This window comes from Phyllobates terribilis, unplaced genomic scaffold (genome assembly GCF_046119375.1).
Source record: "Phyllobates terribilis strain yellow unplaced genomic scaffold, ASM4611937v1 Scaffold_11__3_contigs__length_659146591, whole genome shotgun sequence".
Taxonomy (NCBI): Eukaryota; Metazoa; Chordata; class Amphibia; order Anura; family Dendrobatidae; genus Phyllobates; species Phyllobates terribilis.
Genome location: NW_027362771.1, coordinates 562,430,631 through 562,449,177, shown reverse-complemented (window position 1 = coordinate 562,449,177; position 18,547 = coordinate 562,430,631). Strand labels below are relative to the sequence as shown.

The 18,547-nt window shown below is 46.1% G+C and overlaps 4 non-coding genes across 4 annotated transcripts; all 4 read right to left on the bottom strand.

The window, feature by feature from the left end:
* Nucleotides 1–16,985: 16,985 nt before the first annotated feature.
* LOC141167803 (U4 spliceosomal RNA) lies at nt 16,986–17,126 on the bottom strand. The gene has a single exon (XR_012251592.1). It is a non-coding gene; the product is annotated as a U4 spliceosomal RNA (small nuclear RNA).
* A 279-nt stretch (nt 17,127–17,405) lies between these two features.
* LOC141168458 (U4 spliceosomal RNA) lies at nt 17,406–17,546 on the bottom strand. The gene has a single exon (XR_012252195.1). It is a non-coding gene; the product is annotated as a U4 spliceosomal RNA (small nuclear RNA).
* Nucleotides 17,547–17,823: 277 nt separating this feature from the next.
* On the bottom strand, nt 17,824–17,964 carry LOC141167827 (U4 spliceosomal RNA). Its single transcript, XR_012251615.1, has one exon. It is a non-coding gene; the product is annotated as a U4 spliceosomal RNA (small nuclear RNA).
* Nucleotides 17,965–18,242: 278 nt separating this feature from the next.
* On the bottom strand, nt 18,243–18,383 carry LOC141167725 (U4 spliceosomal RNA). Its single transcript, XR_012251517.1, has one exon. It is a non-coding gene; the product is annotated as a U4 spliceosomal RNA (small nuclear RNA).
* Nucleotides 18,384–18,547: the final 164 nt, after the last annotated feature.

Here is an 18,547-nt window from a genome sequence, read left to right as displayed (position 1 = left end):
AAGCTGCTTGTGCCTCCAACGTCCCCCGAACAACAAGATGCAGGGTCCTTCAGAGGTTTGCAGCTGTGCATACGCCATCCTGTCGACCTCCTCTATCCACTTCACACAAGCAGAAACGGCTCCAGTGGGCCAAACATTACATGAAGACTGATTTCAAAACAGTTTTGTTCACGGATGAGTGCCGTGCAGCGCTCGATGGTCCAGATGGATGGAGTGGAGGATGGCTGGTTGATGGACACCCCACGCAAACACGGCTACAGCGCCAACAAGGAGGAGGTAGAGTAATGTTTTGGGATGGAATCATGGGGAGAGAGATTGTCGGCCCCTTTAGGATCCCTGAAGGCGCTAAAGATGAACTCCATAATGTATGTGGATTTTCTCAAACAGCACTTCCTGCCATGGTTCAAGAAGAAGAACCGTGTATTTCACAGCAAGATCATTTTTCTGCATGATAATGCACCATCTCATGCTGCACATAAAACATCTGCATCTCTGGCTGATATGGGCATAAAAGGGGACAAACTTATGGTGTGACCCCCATGCTCCCCTGACCTCTACCCCATTCAGAACCTTTGGAGCATCATTAAAAGGAGTGTCTATGATGGCGGGAGGCAGTTCACATCTAAGCAACAGCTCTGGGAGGGTATTCTGTCCTCATGCAAAACAATTGAAGCAGAAACCATCCAAAACCTGACAAATTCAATGGACGAGAGAGTTCAGAAGCTCCTTTCGAACAAGGGGTCCTATGTGAAAATGTAACATCACCTAGAATAAAGTTTTGAGTTGAAAACTGTTTGATTTCAGTTTCTAACAACCTGCTAATGCTTATAATTTCAAAAATGACCATTTTTTTGGTCTTTATTAAAATGAAAAGGTTGATCGAAAAGTTTGGGGGATCTAAGAGTGTGGCAACCCAGTAGTCATGATTACTTCGAATTCTGACAATATGAGGGTCATGCTGCAGGTAGTGCAGCAAGAAGGCACTTATGTGTCTTGCGCATCTCGGAGCCCCAAAATTATTTTCCGGGCTAGATGCAGCTAAAAATTATTTTTAATTTTAAATCTGGTGAAGCTTTAGTATAGATGGCCTAATAGGATCAGTGCTGCACACTGCTACAAAGCCCAAATTATTTTCCAGTCAAGATACAGATAAACATGATTAGTAATTTGAAAGCTTAAAACGGTTGGTAAGGTGATTTTAACCAATCATCAAGCTTTTACTCTCCCCAGGATGACACAGGGGTAGAAAAGTCGTTTCAGATCCATGATTTGTTCATCTTTATGAACGTGAGTCTGTCTACATTATCAGTGGAGAGCCGCGTGCGCTTATCTGTCAGCACACCACCAGCAGCGCTGAACACACGTTCAGACAGAACGCTGGCTGCGGGGCATGACAAGATCTCCAAGGCGTAAGTGGCTAGCTCCGGCCATTTATCCAGATTGGAAGACCAAAAAGAGCAAGGGTCCAGTGACACAGTCGTGGCTTCAATGTTTACTTGGAGATACTCCTGTACCATCGTCTCTAGGCGTTGACTATGTGTCAGACTTCTTGTCTCCTGTGGCCTTGCAAAGGATGGGCTAAAAAAGTGGTGAAATGATTCCGCAAAATTGATGTTATCAGCAGATACTGTGGTTCTGTTACAGTTTGAGTGCTGAACACTTGACGGTCCCACGGTTGGCAAGTTGGAACTGTGAGATTCACTACGTGCACCACTGGTATTTTGTGGAAAAGCACATGTAAGATTCTGCAACAGTCTCTGCTGATACTCCTGCATGCGTGCATCCCTTTCTATGGCAGGAATAATTTCTGCAAATTTACTTTTGTACCGGGGATCTAACAGTGTGGCAACCCAGTAGTCAGGATTATTTCTAATTCTCACAATTCGAGGGTCATGTTGCAGGTAGTGCAGCAAGAAGGCACTCATGTGTGTTGCGCATCAAGGAGCACCAAGTCGCTGTTGTGTTGGTGGCGAGGTAACAATCATGCTTCCTTCCTCTGTCCCCTCCCCACAACCTCGCACAACAGAAATGTGATCAAGGTCTCCCTCATCTGATGAGTCTTCCATCAGTTCGTCCTCCACTTCTTCCTGGGCTCCTGCACCTTCCTCACTAGTTTGGCTGCTACCATGCGCCCTGGTAAAACCATCTCCCCCACCCTCACATGCCTGCCGCCTTGGTGCTGCCGACCGTCTGGACCTTGCAGATGTTAGCCCTTCCGCATACAACGCCTCCTCCTCTACTTCCTCCACCTCCTCTTGTGCCACCACCTGACTCCGAATTCTGTTTAACATGTGCTCCAGCATGTAAATCACCGGAATAGTCATGCTCATAATGGCATCGTCAGCACTAAACATCTTCGTCGCCATTTCAAAACTGTGCAGAAGGGTGCATAGGTCCCTGATCTGAGACCACTCCTCCAGCGTGATTTGCCCCACCTCTGAATCTCGTTGGCCCAGGCTATACGTCAGAACGTATTGCACCAGGGCTTGTCGGTGCTGCCACAGTCGCTGCAACATGTGCAGAGTTGAATTCCACCGGGTAGGCACATCGCATTTTAGCCGGTGAAGTGGCAGGCCCAACGACTTCTGTAGAGATGTAAGTCGCTGAGCTGCGGGATGCGAACGGCGGAAGTGAGCACACAGCGACCGTGCCCTCTGCAGAAGGCCATCTAGTCTGGGATAGTGGGCTAAAAATTGCTGGACAACCAGGTTCAACACGTGAGCCATACAAGGCACGTGTGTGACATTGCCCCGGCGAAGGGCCGCACCCAGGTTTGCAGCATTGTCGCACACGGCCTTCCCTGGTTTCAGGTCCAGTGGAGACAACCATTCATGAAATTGGTTCTCCAGAGCTGACCACAACTCCTCAGCTGTGTGACTCACATTTCCCAGACATTTCAATGTAAAAACCGCCTGATGACGTTGAGCCCTACTGCCAGCATAGTAAGGAGGTGTGCAGGATCCCTTCTGCGCAGTTAGAAAGCTTGTGGCATGACCAGACAGGCTTTGGGTGCAGGTGGAAGACCGAGAGGAGGTTGAGGAGGCAGAAGCAGTGGAGGAACTTTGACATAAAGAGGATTGACGCACAACTCGTGGGGACGGCAAGACTTGGACAGCAGCCCCTTGTCCTGCTGTCACCATAGTTACCCAGTGCCCAGTCAGCGACATGTAACGCCCCTGTCCATGCCTACTCGTCCAAGTGTCTGTGGTGAAATGCACCCTGTCACACACAGAGTTTCTCAAAGAAGCGGTGATGTTGTGTGCGACATGCTGGTGGAGCGCAGGCACACCTTTCTTTGAGAAGTAGTGCCGACTGGGCATCTGGTACTGGGGCACTGCGACGGACATAAGGTCTCGAAAATCCTCTGTGTCCACCAGGCGGAAAGGCAGCATTTCTGTAGCCAAGAGCTTGCAGATGGTGAAATTCAACCTCTTAGCTTTCTCATGGCTAGCAGGAAATGGTCTTTTACTTGTCCACATCTGAGGGACCGAGGGCTGGCTATTGTGCTTAGACGGGGTTGATAAGGGTGTCCCCGGCAAACTGCCGGTCTGTGAGGAAGATGCAGGCGGACATGTTAGGTTGCCTTGATCCAAAGGTGGTGCTATCGATGTCGGACAGCGCTCAACACCAGCTGGTGTTACCACCTCCAAAGAAAATGATGACCTGCCAATCACGCTGGCTGTTGCGGGTAAAGAGGTGGCAGGTCTGCGCCCCAAAACAGGTGTGACTGCTGTCCCCCCAGTCACAGAGGATGAAGAGGCCGCGGATGCACAAGATATGGCAGACGGTGGTTGGCCCGGCCGGCTAGGCCGCATTGTAGCACACTGAGCTTCCCACTGCAACTTATGCTTCATGTCCATGCATGAAGTACTCAAACTATGTATTTTTTGGCCTCTACTTAGCTTTTGCTGACAAATGTTACAGATAACACGAGTTGGGTCATCTTTATCGATCTGAAAAAATGCCCAGGCTATGCAAGGCTTAGCACCCATGCGACCTGAAGAGCCACCACGACTTGTGGTGAGAGGCAGAGTTGTGTTTGAGGATGCAGTTGTTGACGTGCTTCCAGTACTACGTCTCTGTCCAGGAAGGCGCAACCTGACCTCGTCGTCACTAGCATCTTCCTCCACCTCCTCTGCTGACCTCATCTCTTGGCTGACTGTGGGTTGACAGTAAGTGGGATCTCCAACCTCATCATCATCACCCTGTGCGTTATCACAGGCGTCGTCCTCAGAGCCAACCTGTTCCTGCCCTGACAAAAAACTAAAGTTGTCGCTCCAATCAGGTATTTGAGTCTTATCATCGTCTTCCTCATTGTCTCCACCAACAGGAGTTACAGTTTGGGAATGAGGGTCTACATTATGGTCAGAACCTTCTGCGTCTGGTCCTGGATCCGACTCATTAAGATTCTGGGCATCAGTGCAGATCATTTCCTCGTCTGGATTCACAGAAGCGCTGGAGTCGACCTCTGATTCCCAGGCTATAGTATGAGTAAACAGCTCTGCAGACTCAACCATCTGTTCTACCTCATACTCAGACGGGCAGCTGGAGATTTGGGAGCTGTGAGGAAGCAAGTGCGATTTGGGTGACACCTTTGAGGACTGGAGTATTTGTGATGTTGAAGTTGATGTGGAGGAGAGCCCACTTAAAGGAGCACTTGATATCCGTTGAAGCACCTGCTGTTTTTGTGCCTCATCTGGAATTTGTAGCGATTGGCGTGGCCGTAAGAAAGGGATCTTATCACATTGTCCGCTAAAAGAAGTAGACATTTTAGTTTGGCTGGAAGACGGTCTTTCTTCTGCAGATGTTACTGTTGCTTTAACACCTACCCCACGGACACAACCTTTTTTCCCCTTCCCAACACGCCTATTCCCCTTTCCACCAGCAGCAGGCCTTTTTCCACTCATTTTGGTGGTTAACTAATTCACAACTCTGGAGTTGTTTGCACAAAAAAACAATGGATGGTAACCGAGCAGAGCTGAGTGGCCAAACTGTGGTATTAGGCCAAAACTATTGGCTGGGTTAGATGAAGAAAAAAATTATATTCAATTTGCAACCTGATGGAGGTCAGTATAGATGGACTAATACAACAAGTCCCACACACAGCTAGAAGCCCAATACTTTTTCAGAGGTAGATGCAGAAAAAAATATATTCAGTTTGCAACCAGATGGAGGTCAGTATAGATGGACTAATACAACAAGTCCCACACACAGCTAGAAGCCCAATATTTTTTCAGAGGTAGATGCAGAAAAAAATATATTCAGTTTGCAACCTGATGGAGGTCTGTATAGATGGATTAATAGAACAAGTCCCACACACAGCTAGAAGCCCAATATTTTTTCAGAGGTAGATGCAGAAAAAAATATATTCAGTTTGCAACCTGATGGAGGTCAGTATAGATGGACTAATACAACAAGTCCCACACACAGCTAGAAGCCCAATATTTTTTCAGAGGTAGATGCAGAAAAAAATTATATTCAGTTTGCAACCTGATGGAGGTCTGTATAGATGGATTAATAGAACAAGACCCACACACAGCTAGAAGCCCAATATTTTTTCAGAGGTAGATGCAGAAAAAAATATATTCAGTTTGCAACCTGATGGAGGTCAGTATAGATGGACTAATACAACAAGTCCCACACACAGCCAGAAGCCCAATATTTTTTCAGAGGTAGATGCAGAAAAAAATATATTCAGTTTGCAACCTGATGGAGGTCAGTATAGATGGACTAATACAACAAGTCCCACACACAGCTAGAAGCCCAAATATTTTTTCAGAGGTACTGTAGATGCAGATAAAAATTATTTTTAATTTGCAACCTGATGGAGGTCAGTATAGATGGACTAATAGAGAAAGTCCGACACACTACTAGAAGGCCAAATATTTTTTCAGAGCTAGATGCAGAAAAAAATTATATTCAGTTTGCAACCTGATGGAGGTCAGTATAGATGGACTAATAGAATGATGCTATGCCCAAAAGATTTTACTTCACTAGGTGCAGTAAAAAAATTGGTATTCTATACACAGGTGGTATATCTTGCAACACAGATAGGCTACTCCACTAACTAACACCCTCTGCAATAGGCCAAAAAGGATTAGCTTTGCTAGATTCAGCCAAATGCTGTGAAAAAAACTTGCACAGCACTGGCACAGACCTGCCTGGCAAAAACTGATAGGAACTGATGTAACCTAGTCCTGAAAAGGACTCCAATTACAATTAGTCTTTACTCCCACAACCTATCTATTTAAGAGCACAGACCTGCCTGATAAAAGTCGTAGGAAATGCTGTAACCTAGTCCTTAAAAGGACTGCAATCACAACTATTCCCTACTCCCAAGCTATCTGTATATTTGTGCGAAAATTGGCTTGAAATTAACAATTTATAGCGCACACAGCAACAGCGGTGCCGTCTAACACGCAGCTGCAGCAGTGAGAAAATGGTGGCGACGGGGAAAATGGCTTGGTCTTATAGGGCAAGGACATGTGACATACACTGCCAATGACATGCCCTTGCTTGTGTGAAAAAAAGCACTTCGCTCCGTGTGTGCGCTGCTGATAGGCTGACAGATTGCACCTCCCCACTGTAAATGCGGGAAAGAGAAAAAAAAATGGAGATCTTCATTGTTCCTGCAGAGATCCATCCCATGCCCCTCCCCCCACCCCGCTGTACACTCAAACTGCGTATTAACATTAATTTTCATCATTACTGAGAAAAAATCCAGTTATGATTTTGGTGCACGAACAGTTATCGAACATAACCTCGAACAGCCGAATTTTTCTCAAATTGTTCGTGTTCGCCGAACGGCTCGAACACCGCCCAAAACAGCTCGAATTTGAGATTGGCGAACAGTTCGAGTAGAACAACGCTCATCTCTAATGTTTAATTGATCCTGACCAGGAAACCTCCCACTTGCTCTCCGACGTAATCTCTATTACTGTGGTGACCAGACCCCTGGGGTGCCACACATGGCTCTTGTAAGGGGCATTGCAGTACCTCATAATTTTTGGAAAGCCTTCCATTCACTGCTTAGGCCAACAGTGCACAGGAGACCCAGTTGCTATAAATGGAAAAAAAGGTTTAGTTAACGCACTCTGACCTCCATGTCTTTTCCAAGGGGCATTGGAGTGCCTCGAAATTTTTGGTAGGCATTGCACTCACTGTATGCCCTATAACTGTGTAGCCGAACCGCTCCTTTTGTTACAGAAACATATCCTACAAGACATATCTGGTTGACTGGCCTGATATTGATGTGAATGGTCCCTGTTCCTCCTGCTCTTTCTCCTTTGCCACTACCTCATCCATCATTTATCACCTGAAGCTTTGTTTTAACGGGAGTGATAGAACTTGGATAGTAGCAGGAAAACATCCAGCAATCCTCGGAGGAGGTAGGATATGCGCCAAAACGCTGACCTCCTCAGGCCTAGCCGCTACTACATACATGCGCTTGCATTACAACAAAACAAAGCAGATGCTAACTTCTATCATCCTCATCATGCTCCTCACCTTGGCACTCTCAACTCCCCTGATGGAGAAGCCAGGGCCCACCAGTGGAGTCTGATAGTCCGGTGGGCTCGGCCAATGCTGCCCTAAAGCAGGCCAGGCTAAGAAAAGTGTGGGAAAGGTTACCGGTACAAATAGGGGTGGCTGGGGACCGAGTATCGACACCCGGCCACCCCCTGGAGGCTGGGGAGCAAGCGGGGACACCCGGCCACCAGTTGGCTGGGGACTGAGTATGGATACCAGGCCGCCGACACAGCCATGGCGTGGTGGCCAGATTCCGCCTCCACATGCCTAAAAGGCCCAATTTAAAGTGCAAGCAAGCAAGCAGTATGGTGTTGCAGCCTGGGGGTGGGTGGGTGGCAGGCTGCATACTTGCGCTTGCATTGCAAGGAATGGGAGAGGTACAATTGAACACTGCCCTGGGACAAGGACTTGAATGGGGATAGTTGCAAGTCTGCAACGACAGGTGCAAGGTGGGAGGCATCTTCGCATGTACCATGAACAGGGGTTTGGCATGCACACACTACAGCGGAATAGGCTCTCCTTCCCACTAAATGCACTGGGGAGGGCACAGGTAATGTTTTGGTATACGCGCTTAATCTTATGTATAAGGCACACCAGGACAAATAGGAGCGGCTGGGGACTAAGTATGGATACCTCGCTGCCGAAGCAACCATGAGGTAGTGGCCAGCTTCAGCCTCCTCTAAACTAAAAGGCCCCATTTCAAGTGCAAGCTAGCAGTATGGAATTGCAGTCTGGGGGTGGGTGGGTGGCAGGCTGCACATGTTAGAACTTTGCTCTTAGGTTTTTTTTCCTTTGCTGGTCACATGACCTTGTTGGCCTATTTAATCCTGCTCCGCCCTTCTGGCTTTGCTGGACTTCATTGTATATCTACTTTCTAGCTAGCCTGTGCTCTGTGTCTTGCTCTGTTAGTTTGCTTGGTCTACTGACCTCTATGTTCTATATATTTTGTTTGTTCGTCTGTCTGCTACTATTTCTGTTAGGAGGTGTCCCATATTCCTCCCAGTCCTTAGTACTTGTAAGGATTCCTTCCCCACATCTATAGGTCTCCGTACAGACTAGCTTAGGACTTCTCAGGTCTGATCGCAGGATCAGGTCCCCTGTTACATCGTAGGGATTAAGCTGAGTTCTATCGTAGGGACAGATCTCCTCTCTTTCCTTAGCTCTGGTAGCAGAACATAACAGTAAGTCCAGCCAGCAAATTCTCTAAGGAAAGATTTTTCTGTTCCATCATGGTGTCGGTTCAGGATTTGGTTCATCGCCTGCAGGGACTCTCTCTGGAGGTGGCCGAGCTCCGTCAGCACATGAGTAACTGTCCTGGAGCACATTTCTTGGAGCCTAAGGTATGTTTGCCGGATTTATTTTTTGGTGAACACCGAGAATTTTTTTCATTTAAAAATGCTTGCTTATTGTATTTTCGTTTGAGACCTAAGTCCTCTGGGGATGAATCCCAGCGCGTAGGGTTCATAATGTCACTTTTGCGCAAAGAGCCTCAGGAGTGGGCCTTTTCTTTGCAACCTAGTGATACATGCTTCAGATCAGTGGATAGTTTTTTTTCTGATTTGGGACTATTATATGATGATCCTGACCGTGTCGCATCAGCTGAGACTGAGTTGAGACGTTTAAAACAGGGATCAGGTAATGTGGAAAAATATTGTACTCATTTCCGTCGTTGGTCTACTCAAACAGGGTGGAACGATTCTGCTCTGAAAAGTCTATTTCTTTCTGGGCTCATTGAAAGGGTTAAAGACCTGCTAATTGCTTATCCTACACCTGAAGATTTGCAACAGGCTATGCAATTAGCTATACGGGTGGATAGAAGACTGCGTGCAAGGGTTAATGAGAGCAAATCCTCTGCTATGTCAGTTTCTGGTTATGAGAATGTGTGTACTAACAGTGGTGAACCGATTGAGATTGGATCGGTGGCACCTCGCTCTCAAGAAAAAGACCGTCGATTTTCTGAAGGCTTGTGTTTCTATTGCGGAAAATCTGGTCATTTGATTAAAGGTTGTGAGCTTCGTATGAAGAAAGAAAAAAAAATGGTCAGTCACGCCCGTATTGCCTGTTTAAATTCCAAGGGTATATTTTTAGCTGCTTCCACGATTGCTCAGAAAAAATTAATGGAATTTCGGGTGTTTGTTGATTGCGGGTCTACTCTGAATGTAATTGATGGGGGATTCGTGGAAAGACTCAATTTAAAACCTGAACCTTTATCATCCCCCATTGCTGTGGTTTCTGTGGATGGTTCCCCTTTGAAGAATATTACTCTCAAGGTCAGTGAATTTCTTCTCACTATTAATGGTGTTCACCATGAGAAATTGGATTTGGTAGTGTTGAATAACTTGCCTTCTCCAGTAATATTGGGATTGCCCTGGTTAAAATTTCACAATCCTGTACTGGATTGGTCTACCAGTGAAATTAAATCCTGGAGCCATAAATGTTATGACAAGTGTTGTAACGGGCGTATTGCAGCTTTGGATAGGGGAGAATTGCCTGTTCCTATTCAGGATTTTTGGAGAGTTTTTTCTGAGAAGGAATTGCAGGTTTTGCCTCCCCATAGAGACTATGATTGTTCTATTGAATTTGTCCCTGGAGCGACTCTTCCTAAAAGTCGTTTATTTAACCTTACTATTCCTGAGAGGAAGGCTTTGGAGGAATACATACAGACAAGTTTGGCCGCCGGTCACATTAGGCCCTCTAAGTCTCCTGTGGCGGTTGGATTTTTTGTTGTAAAAAAAAAGGACGGCGGTTTACGTCCTTGTCTGGATTTTCGTGAGATTAACAAAATTACTGTACGCAATCCTTACCCACTGCCATTGATTCCTGATCTGTTTAACCAGTTAATGGGGGCCAAGTGGTTCTCTAAAATTGACCTTAAGGGGGCATACAATCTGTTGCGCATGAAGGAGGGTGACGAATGGAAGACTGCTTTTAACACTCCTGTGGGTCATTTTGAGAATCTGGTTATGCCTTTTGGTCTTACTAATGCTCCTGCATTTTTTCAGAATCTGATTAATGACATCCTTAGACCTTTGATCGGCAAAAATGTGGTTGTGTATTTGGATGACATTTTGATTTATTCGCCGGATCTGGAGTCTCATTGGCGGAGCGTGCGTGAGGTATTACAGTTATTAATGGACAATTCGCTTTTTGCTAAGCTGGAGAAATGTGAGTTCGCTGTACAGAGAATTAGTTTTTTGGGCTACATTATCTCCAGCAAAGGTTTTGAGATGGATCCGGTTAAGGTTCAGGCTGTGCAGGAATGGCCTAGGCCTATTGGTTTGAAATCGATACAGAGGTTTTTGGGTTTCGCCAATTACTACAGAAAATTCATAAAAAATTTTTCTAGTATTGTCAAACCTCTGACCGATCTCACCAGGAAAGGTGCTGATGCGGTTCAGTGGTCTTCTGAGGCGATTGAAGCTTTTGTGTATCTCAAGGAGAGGTTCACCTCTGCTCCCATCCTTATGCAGCCTGATGTTACTAGGCCGTTTTTGGTTGAGGTTGATGCTTCCTCTGTGGGGGTTGGCGCAGTATTGTCTCAGGATAACGGGGATGGATTACATCCCTGTGCCTTTTTTTCAAAAAAATTTTCGGAGACTGAACTGAATTACGATATTGGTAATCGGGAATTATTGGCTATTAAACTCGCATTTGAACACTGGCGCCACTTCTTGGAAGGTGCGGAATTTCCCGTTCAGGTTCTTACGGATCATAAAAATCTGATATATCTTGATGCTGCCAAGCGCCTGAATGCCCGTCAGGCTAGGTGGGCACTGTTTTTCTCGCGGTTTAATTTCTCCGTTACTTACATCCCTGGTACTAAGAATGTTAAGGCGGATGCCTTGTCTCGCAGTTTTTCTCCCATAGTCGTTGCTGAGAAAGAGGAGAACATTTTACAAGAAGGTGTTGTGATAGCTGCTTTGGACTCCGTTTTGGAAAATGAGATTCTTAAAGCACAGGAGAATGCCCCTTCTAACACTCCACATGGGAGGTTGTTTGTGCCTGGGACCTTTAGGAGAGATTTGTTTGTTGAGTGTCACGAATCTCGGTTGGCAGGTCATCCCGGAATCTCTGAGACCAAGAGACTGGTGGGTCGCAGTTTTTGGTGGCCTGGATGGCAGAAGGAAGTCATTAAGTGGGTGCGTCAATGTACTATATGTGCTAGATCTAAGTCCTCACATACTCCTGCTGCGGGGTTGCTTTGTCCTTTGGAGGTTCCCAGTGCTCCTTGGACACATTTGGCTATGGACTTTATAACTGACCTTCCCCCCTCTGAGGGTTTTACTGTCATCTGGGTGGTCGTGGACCGTTTTAGCAAGATGTGTCACTTGGTTCCCTTTGTCAAACTGCCCTGCGCTAAAACTCTCGCTAAGGCCTTTGTCAAGGAAATTGTCAGACTTCATGGCGTTCCTACTGACATTGTTTCTGATAGGGGTCCTCAGTTCGTGGCTCGTTTTTGGCGTGCCTTTTGTGACAGGTTGGGAGTTCATTTATCGTTCTCGTCCGGATATCATCCTGAATCTAATGGCCAGACAGAAAGGAAAAACCAGGATGTTGAGCAGTTCTTGCGTTGTTTTGTGACAGACAATCAAGAGGGGTGGTCTGAGTTTCTGCCACTTGCTGAATTTGCTCTGAACAATCATACATCTTCTTCTGCTGGTTGTTCGCCTTTTTTTTGTTGTTCTGGGAGACATCCGTCGTTTGGGTCGTTCTCCAAGTTGGGATCTGCCGTGCCTGAGGAGGAGAACTTTTCCGGTGATTTGGAGAGAGTTTGGACTGATGTGCGTGGTAATCTTCAGGAGGCCAGCAGAAAATCTAAGGACTACTTTGATAGGAAACGACAGGAGGTTTTGTTCGCTGTTGGTGACATGGTTTGGTTGTCCTCTAGGAATCTGCGGTTGAGGATTCCTTCTAAGAAATTGGGTCCCAAGTTTGTAGGGCCCTTTAAGGTGCTTCAGGTTGTCAACCAATCTGCTGTTAGGTTGGAGGTTCCTACCTCCTGGAGAATTAATCCGGTATTTCATGTCTCTCTGTTGAAAAAAGCTGTTGTATCGGATTGTGACGCCTCTGCCTCTGTTCCTCCGGTGGTGGAGGACGGGGAATATGAAATTTCTCGCATCCTTAACTCTAGACTGTATAGAGGTAGTTTGCAGTATCTTGTGGCCTGGAAAGGTTTCGGACCCGAGGATAACTCTTGGGTGAGGTCGGATGATGTTTCCGCGTCCAGACTTATCAGAGCGTTTCACAGGAGATTTCCTGATAAGCCTGGTCCTAGGGGATCCGGAGGATCCTCTTAGAAGGGGGGGTACTGTTAGAACCTTGCTCTTAGGTTTTTTTTCCTTTGCTGGTCACATGACCTTGTTGGCCTATTTAATCCTGCTCCGCCCTTCTGGCTTTGCTGGACTTCATTGTATATCTACTTTCTAGCTAGCCTGTGCTCTGTGTCTTGCTCTGTTAGTTTGCTTGGTCTACTGACCTCTATGTTCTATATATTTTGTTTGTTCGTCTGTCTGCTACTATTTCTGTTAGGAGGTGTCCCATATTCCTCCCAGTCCTTAGTACTTGTAGGGATTCCTTCCCCACATCTATAGGTCTCCGTACAGACTAGCTTAGGACTTTAGCAGGTCTGATCGCAGGATCAGGTCCCCTATTACATCGTAGGGATTAAGCTGAGTTCTATCGTAGGGACAGATCTCCTCTCTTTCCTTAGCTCTGGTAGCAGAACATAACAGTACACTTACACTTGCATTAAAAGAAAACATAGCAGATGTAACTTCTGTCATCATCATCATGCTCCTCACCTTGGCACTCTCAACTCCACCGATGGAGAAGTCAGGGCCCACCGGAGGAGTCTGGTTCTCTGGTGGGCTCGTCCAATGCTGCCTAAAGCAGGCCGGGCTAAGAAAAGTGTGTGGGGGGATGTTCCAAGGAGAAATGGGGGCGGCTGGGGACCGTTTATGGACACCCAACTGCCCCCAGGCGGCTGGGGACCGTGTGGACACTCGGCCGCGGGGCGGCTGGGGACTGAGTATGGACACCCGGCCGCCGGGCGGCTGGGGACTGAGTATGGATTCCAGGCCACCAACACAGCCATCACGTGGTGGCCAGATTCCTCCTCCACATGCCTAAAAGGCCCAATTTTAAGTTCAAGCAAGCAAGCAGTATGGTATTGCAGCCTGGGGGTGGGTGGGTGGCAGGCTGCATACTTGCGCTTGTATTGCAAGGAATGGGGGAGGTACAATTGAACACTGCCCTGGGACTAAAACTTGCATGGGGATAGTTGCAAGTCTGCATCTTCTGATGCGGCAAGGATCACTTATGATGGGCACACTTTTAGACAGTGACCTGGGTTTCAGAGATGCTTCCAGGGGTCTTCCCCATGCTGTTCCCATGTCTTTTCAGCACTTTATGCATGTGTCACACAGCACATGGCCAGATAAGGTTGTAAAATGTTAAAATGACATTTCCCGGTGAATGAATTTGTCATAGTTGAAAGCAATACAAAAGTTCAAAAACGCATAAAAAATGCTACTTGTGAACATAGCCGAAGGTGTGGAGGAGTATTTTTGTTTTTGGTCATTTATTTTAACTTATACACAAGTCTTTTCCCTGGAAAGGATGTTCCTTAACATATTTCACAGGAAAAAAGTTTCACTTTCGTTTTATTGTGAGCCTGTAAAAGTGGCTTAATACCTCTGACCACGTTGTTGACAGCAGTGACCTGGGGGTCAGAAATGCTTCCTGGGGCGATCCCCATGCTGTCCCCATGTCATTTGAGCACTGTCACTATCGTTTTGGGCACTTGTTAGGCTTTTAAAAGACTGCCGGGGGTGCCACCGCAAAAATGCTCGAGTCTCCCATAGACTAACATTGGGCTCATTGCTCGGGTCGAGCACCCGAGTATCACGGCGAGCTCGGCCCGAGCTTCGAGCACCCGAGCATTTTAGTGCTCGCTCAACACTATTCTTTACCTCTTCCAATCAAACATTCACTGCACTTCTTCTTTGCTTCTTCAATTTCCACATCCACCATTCAACCATTTTTTTTCAAATTTTTTAGAAATACTAACCTCTTATTCAGCCATTCATACTTTCTCCTCTTTCTAGCAGCCCGTTTATACCCTTCTTTCCTAAAAAACATACACGTTTGTTTTTTAATCCAATCCCACCACTCCAACACACTGTTAAACACCCCTTTCTTATCACACCATTCTCTATATTTTCTTACATACATATTATACAATCCCTTATCTTCCAACAAACTCACATTTAATTTCCATATACCTCTCCCACTCACACAATTCTCATCCAAAACCAATTCACATTTCACACACTCATGGTCCGAATACATCACCTTATTTTGAATAAATTTCTTACCAACCAAACCTTTCGATACAAAACACATGTCAATCCTTGAACTATACCTTCCACATGCAGAATGATGTGTTTCAGGTGGCGGGTTTACTCCACCCTGTTTTGCCAGATCTTGCAGTTTAAAATCCAGGAGCATTGATTTAAGAACATTCCCAGAAGCATCCACACTATCACCATCAATCACACAATTAAAGTCCCCCACCCAAACAACCGGATCCCTCCCAGGCAGATACAACTTAATTTTCTCAAACAGTTCTATTCTCTCATTCCTCTTAGTTGATGCATACACATTTATCAAGCGAAACTTTAACCCTTTCATTTTCACCACCACCATTATACACCTGCCAGCCTCTATCACCATATAACTACATATTTCAATATTTTTGTTGTTAAACAAAATGCCCACACCATCATTTCTTTTTAAAGATGACATTGACCACACTGCTGGTCCATGTCTCCATTCCTCTTTCCTAATTTCATTATTTAACCCACATTCTTGTAGACATATAATATCTACACATGCCCCTGCAAGTTCTTCCAAAATTGCAGCCCTTCTGTTTCTGCTTGAAAACACACGGACATTTGATGATGCGATCACAAAGGACATGCCACTCTACTTATACAACAACCCTAAGGAGGATAAGGACACAAGTCACGGGGGGGGCGGGAGGAGTTTCGCCGCCAGACCCAATATCCATCCCTTCCTCAAATAGCGTCTTAAACCTGTTCTTTGTCTCCACAAACGGCGACTCCAAAGTCTCAATTTTTTGCTTTTTTGCTGCTTTCCGAAAGGGACGAAAGGAATTCCCATCTCTTTCCTCGGTATCAACAGAGGAACTTGCCCCAGGTGATGACCACTCATCAATTACTAGGGACTCATCAGTTACTGGGCTGAGTGGATCTGCAATTGATTCCACCTCCTCCTGCACCTCACTTTTCTCAGCAACCAGACTTTCACTCTGCTCCTGCACAGCCTCCTGCTCCAATATCCTCCTAGCCTCCTCATGCTTTTTTTGGTAAGAAAGCTAAGCCGCCATTCTTCTCTGCCTCTCTTATTCCTGAAATTCCTCTGCCTTCTTTTTTGCCACTGGGCAGTTCCTGTAGACATGCCCAGTATCTCCACACATGTCACAGGCCCTCGGCATAGGGCAACCTCCGGCTTCATGGCCAGGTTTCTTGCAGAGTCTACAAACTTTAAGATTAGGACAAGCCTCCTTAAGGTGGCCGAAGACATGGCAATTCCTACAAAAGGTTGGCTGGCCCTGGTACCACAAATACCCTCTATGACCAGCCACTGAAAAATTGGCTGGGGGGTGCTTCACACCACCAATGCATGTGGAATCTGGCTTCAACTTCACCATGAACTTGTACGTGCCATTAAATACGTTCAAGGCACTGGTCTGTTGCATGCCACCCTTCACATACACACAATAGTTTGACAAAAAGGTCTGAATTACAGACACCGGTGTAAAGGGGTTATATACATGAACAAACAGCACCTTATCCTCTAGTTCAAACAAAGGGTAGAAGCAAATGTTCTTTAAAACGGAATTGGAACAGTTTTTTCGAAGGCATTCAAAAAACAGCAAACAAGTGCCTTCCTCAATAAAGGTCACATCATACTGGCCTGTTTTCTTTGCCTCTTGCACACAATAAAGTTGATCAAGAGAAATACCTGCCAATTCTTCAATGATGGTATGTTCAATGTAAAGAATGTTGTTTCTCTCCAGGTCACCTGTGTCCACTTGCAGACGAACGGTGTTCCTGATGCCTGAACGGAATCTTGAACCACTGGCAAACATCTTGTCAAAAAGAAAAACTGTCGGTCCGACGACCACAGAAAGCAAAAAACGTTGTTTCCTTTAAAAGGAAACTACAAACCCTCCACTCAGCGAAGGCTATAAAACCCCACACTGGGCTGCAGGCCGAGAATGGTATCTCCCCTGCCAGGTAAGTATCTATTTTTTTTTTTTTTTTTTTTTTATTTTCCAAGCGAAAATAATCAATACGATGCTGTGGAGCGCAAGATTTTCTTTCCCAATTGGGAGGAGCTAACACTCCATCATTTGCATACCATGGATTAAGCTTCCTGAGAGACCAACAAAATTTGCCGATGATGTCTGTATTTCAAGTCATCATGGCGGGCTATTGAGAAAAATTTTCAATTAGCAATAATCACGCCTTGGTTAAACCTCATGGGCTACGATACTGCCACTGCGCAAAGTTAAAGTAACTCAGGTGACCAAGAAATCACCACTTCCAGGAAGAGCTCGTTTAAGCCATGGTGAGTACCAAATGACCACTGCCCTTCCCCCGCTGCAACAAGGCATCCTGGGAGTTGCAGTCTGAGGGCTCAGGGAAGAGGTCATTTTTGGACATTGCAGGCAGATCATCTAGCTCTCTCCTGATCCAAGCGAAATCATCAATACGATGCTGTGGGGCGCAAAATTTCCTTTCCCAATTGGGAGGAGCTAACACTCCGTCATTTGCATACCATGGATTAAGTCTCCTGAGAAACCAGCAAAAATTGCCGATGATGTCTGTATTTCAAGTCATCATGGCGGGCTATTAGGAAAAATTTTCAATTAGCAATAATCACGCCTTGGTTAAACCTCATGGGCTACGATACTGCCACTGCGCAAAGTTAAAGTAACTCAGGTGACCAAGAAATCCCCACTTCCAGGAAGAGCTCGTTTAAGCCATGGTGAGTACCAAATGACCACTTCCCTTCCCCGGCTGCCGCAAGGCATCCTGGCATTTGCAGTCTGAGGGCTCAGGGAAGAGGTCATTTTTGGCCATTGCGGGCAGATCAGCTCGATTTCTCCTGCTCCAAGCAAAAACCATCAATACTATGCAGTGTGGCACATTTCCTTTCCCCACTGGGAGGAGCTAACAATCTGTCATTTGCATACAATGGATTAAGTCTCCTGAGGGACCAACAAAAATTGCCTATACTGACTGTAATTCAAGTCATCATGGCGGGGTATTGGGAGAAGTTTTCAATTAGCAATAATCACGCCTCAGTTAAATCTCATGGGCTACAATACTGCCACTGCGCAAAGTCAAAGTAACTCAGGTGACCAAGAAATCCCTACTTCCAGGAAGAGCTCATTTAAGCCATGGTGAGTTCCAAATGACCACTGCCCTTCCTCCGCTGCCGCAAAGCATCCTGGGAGTTGCAGTCTGAGGGTTCAGGTAAGAGGTCATTTTTGGAGGTTGCAGGCAGATCATCTAGCTCTCTCCTGATCCAAGCGAAAATCATCAATACGATGCTGTGGTGCGCAAGATTTCCTTTCCCAATTGGGAGGAGCTAACACTGTCATTTGCATACCATGGAATAAGTCTCCTGAGAAACCAACAAAAATTGCCGATGATGTCTGTATTTCAAGTCATCATGGCGGGCTATTGGGAAAAATTTTCAATTAGCAATAATCACACCTTGGTTAAACCTCATGGGCTACGATACTGACACTGCGCAAAGTTAAAGTAACTCAGGTCACCAAGAAATCCCCACTTCCAGGAAGAGCTCGTTTAAGCCATGGTGAGTTCCAAATGACCACTGCCTTTCCCCCGCTGCCGCAAGGAATCCTGGCAGTTGCAGTCTGAGGGCTCAGGGAAGAGGTAATTTTTGGCCATTGAGGGTAGAT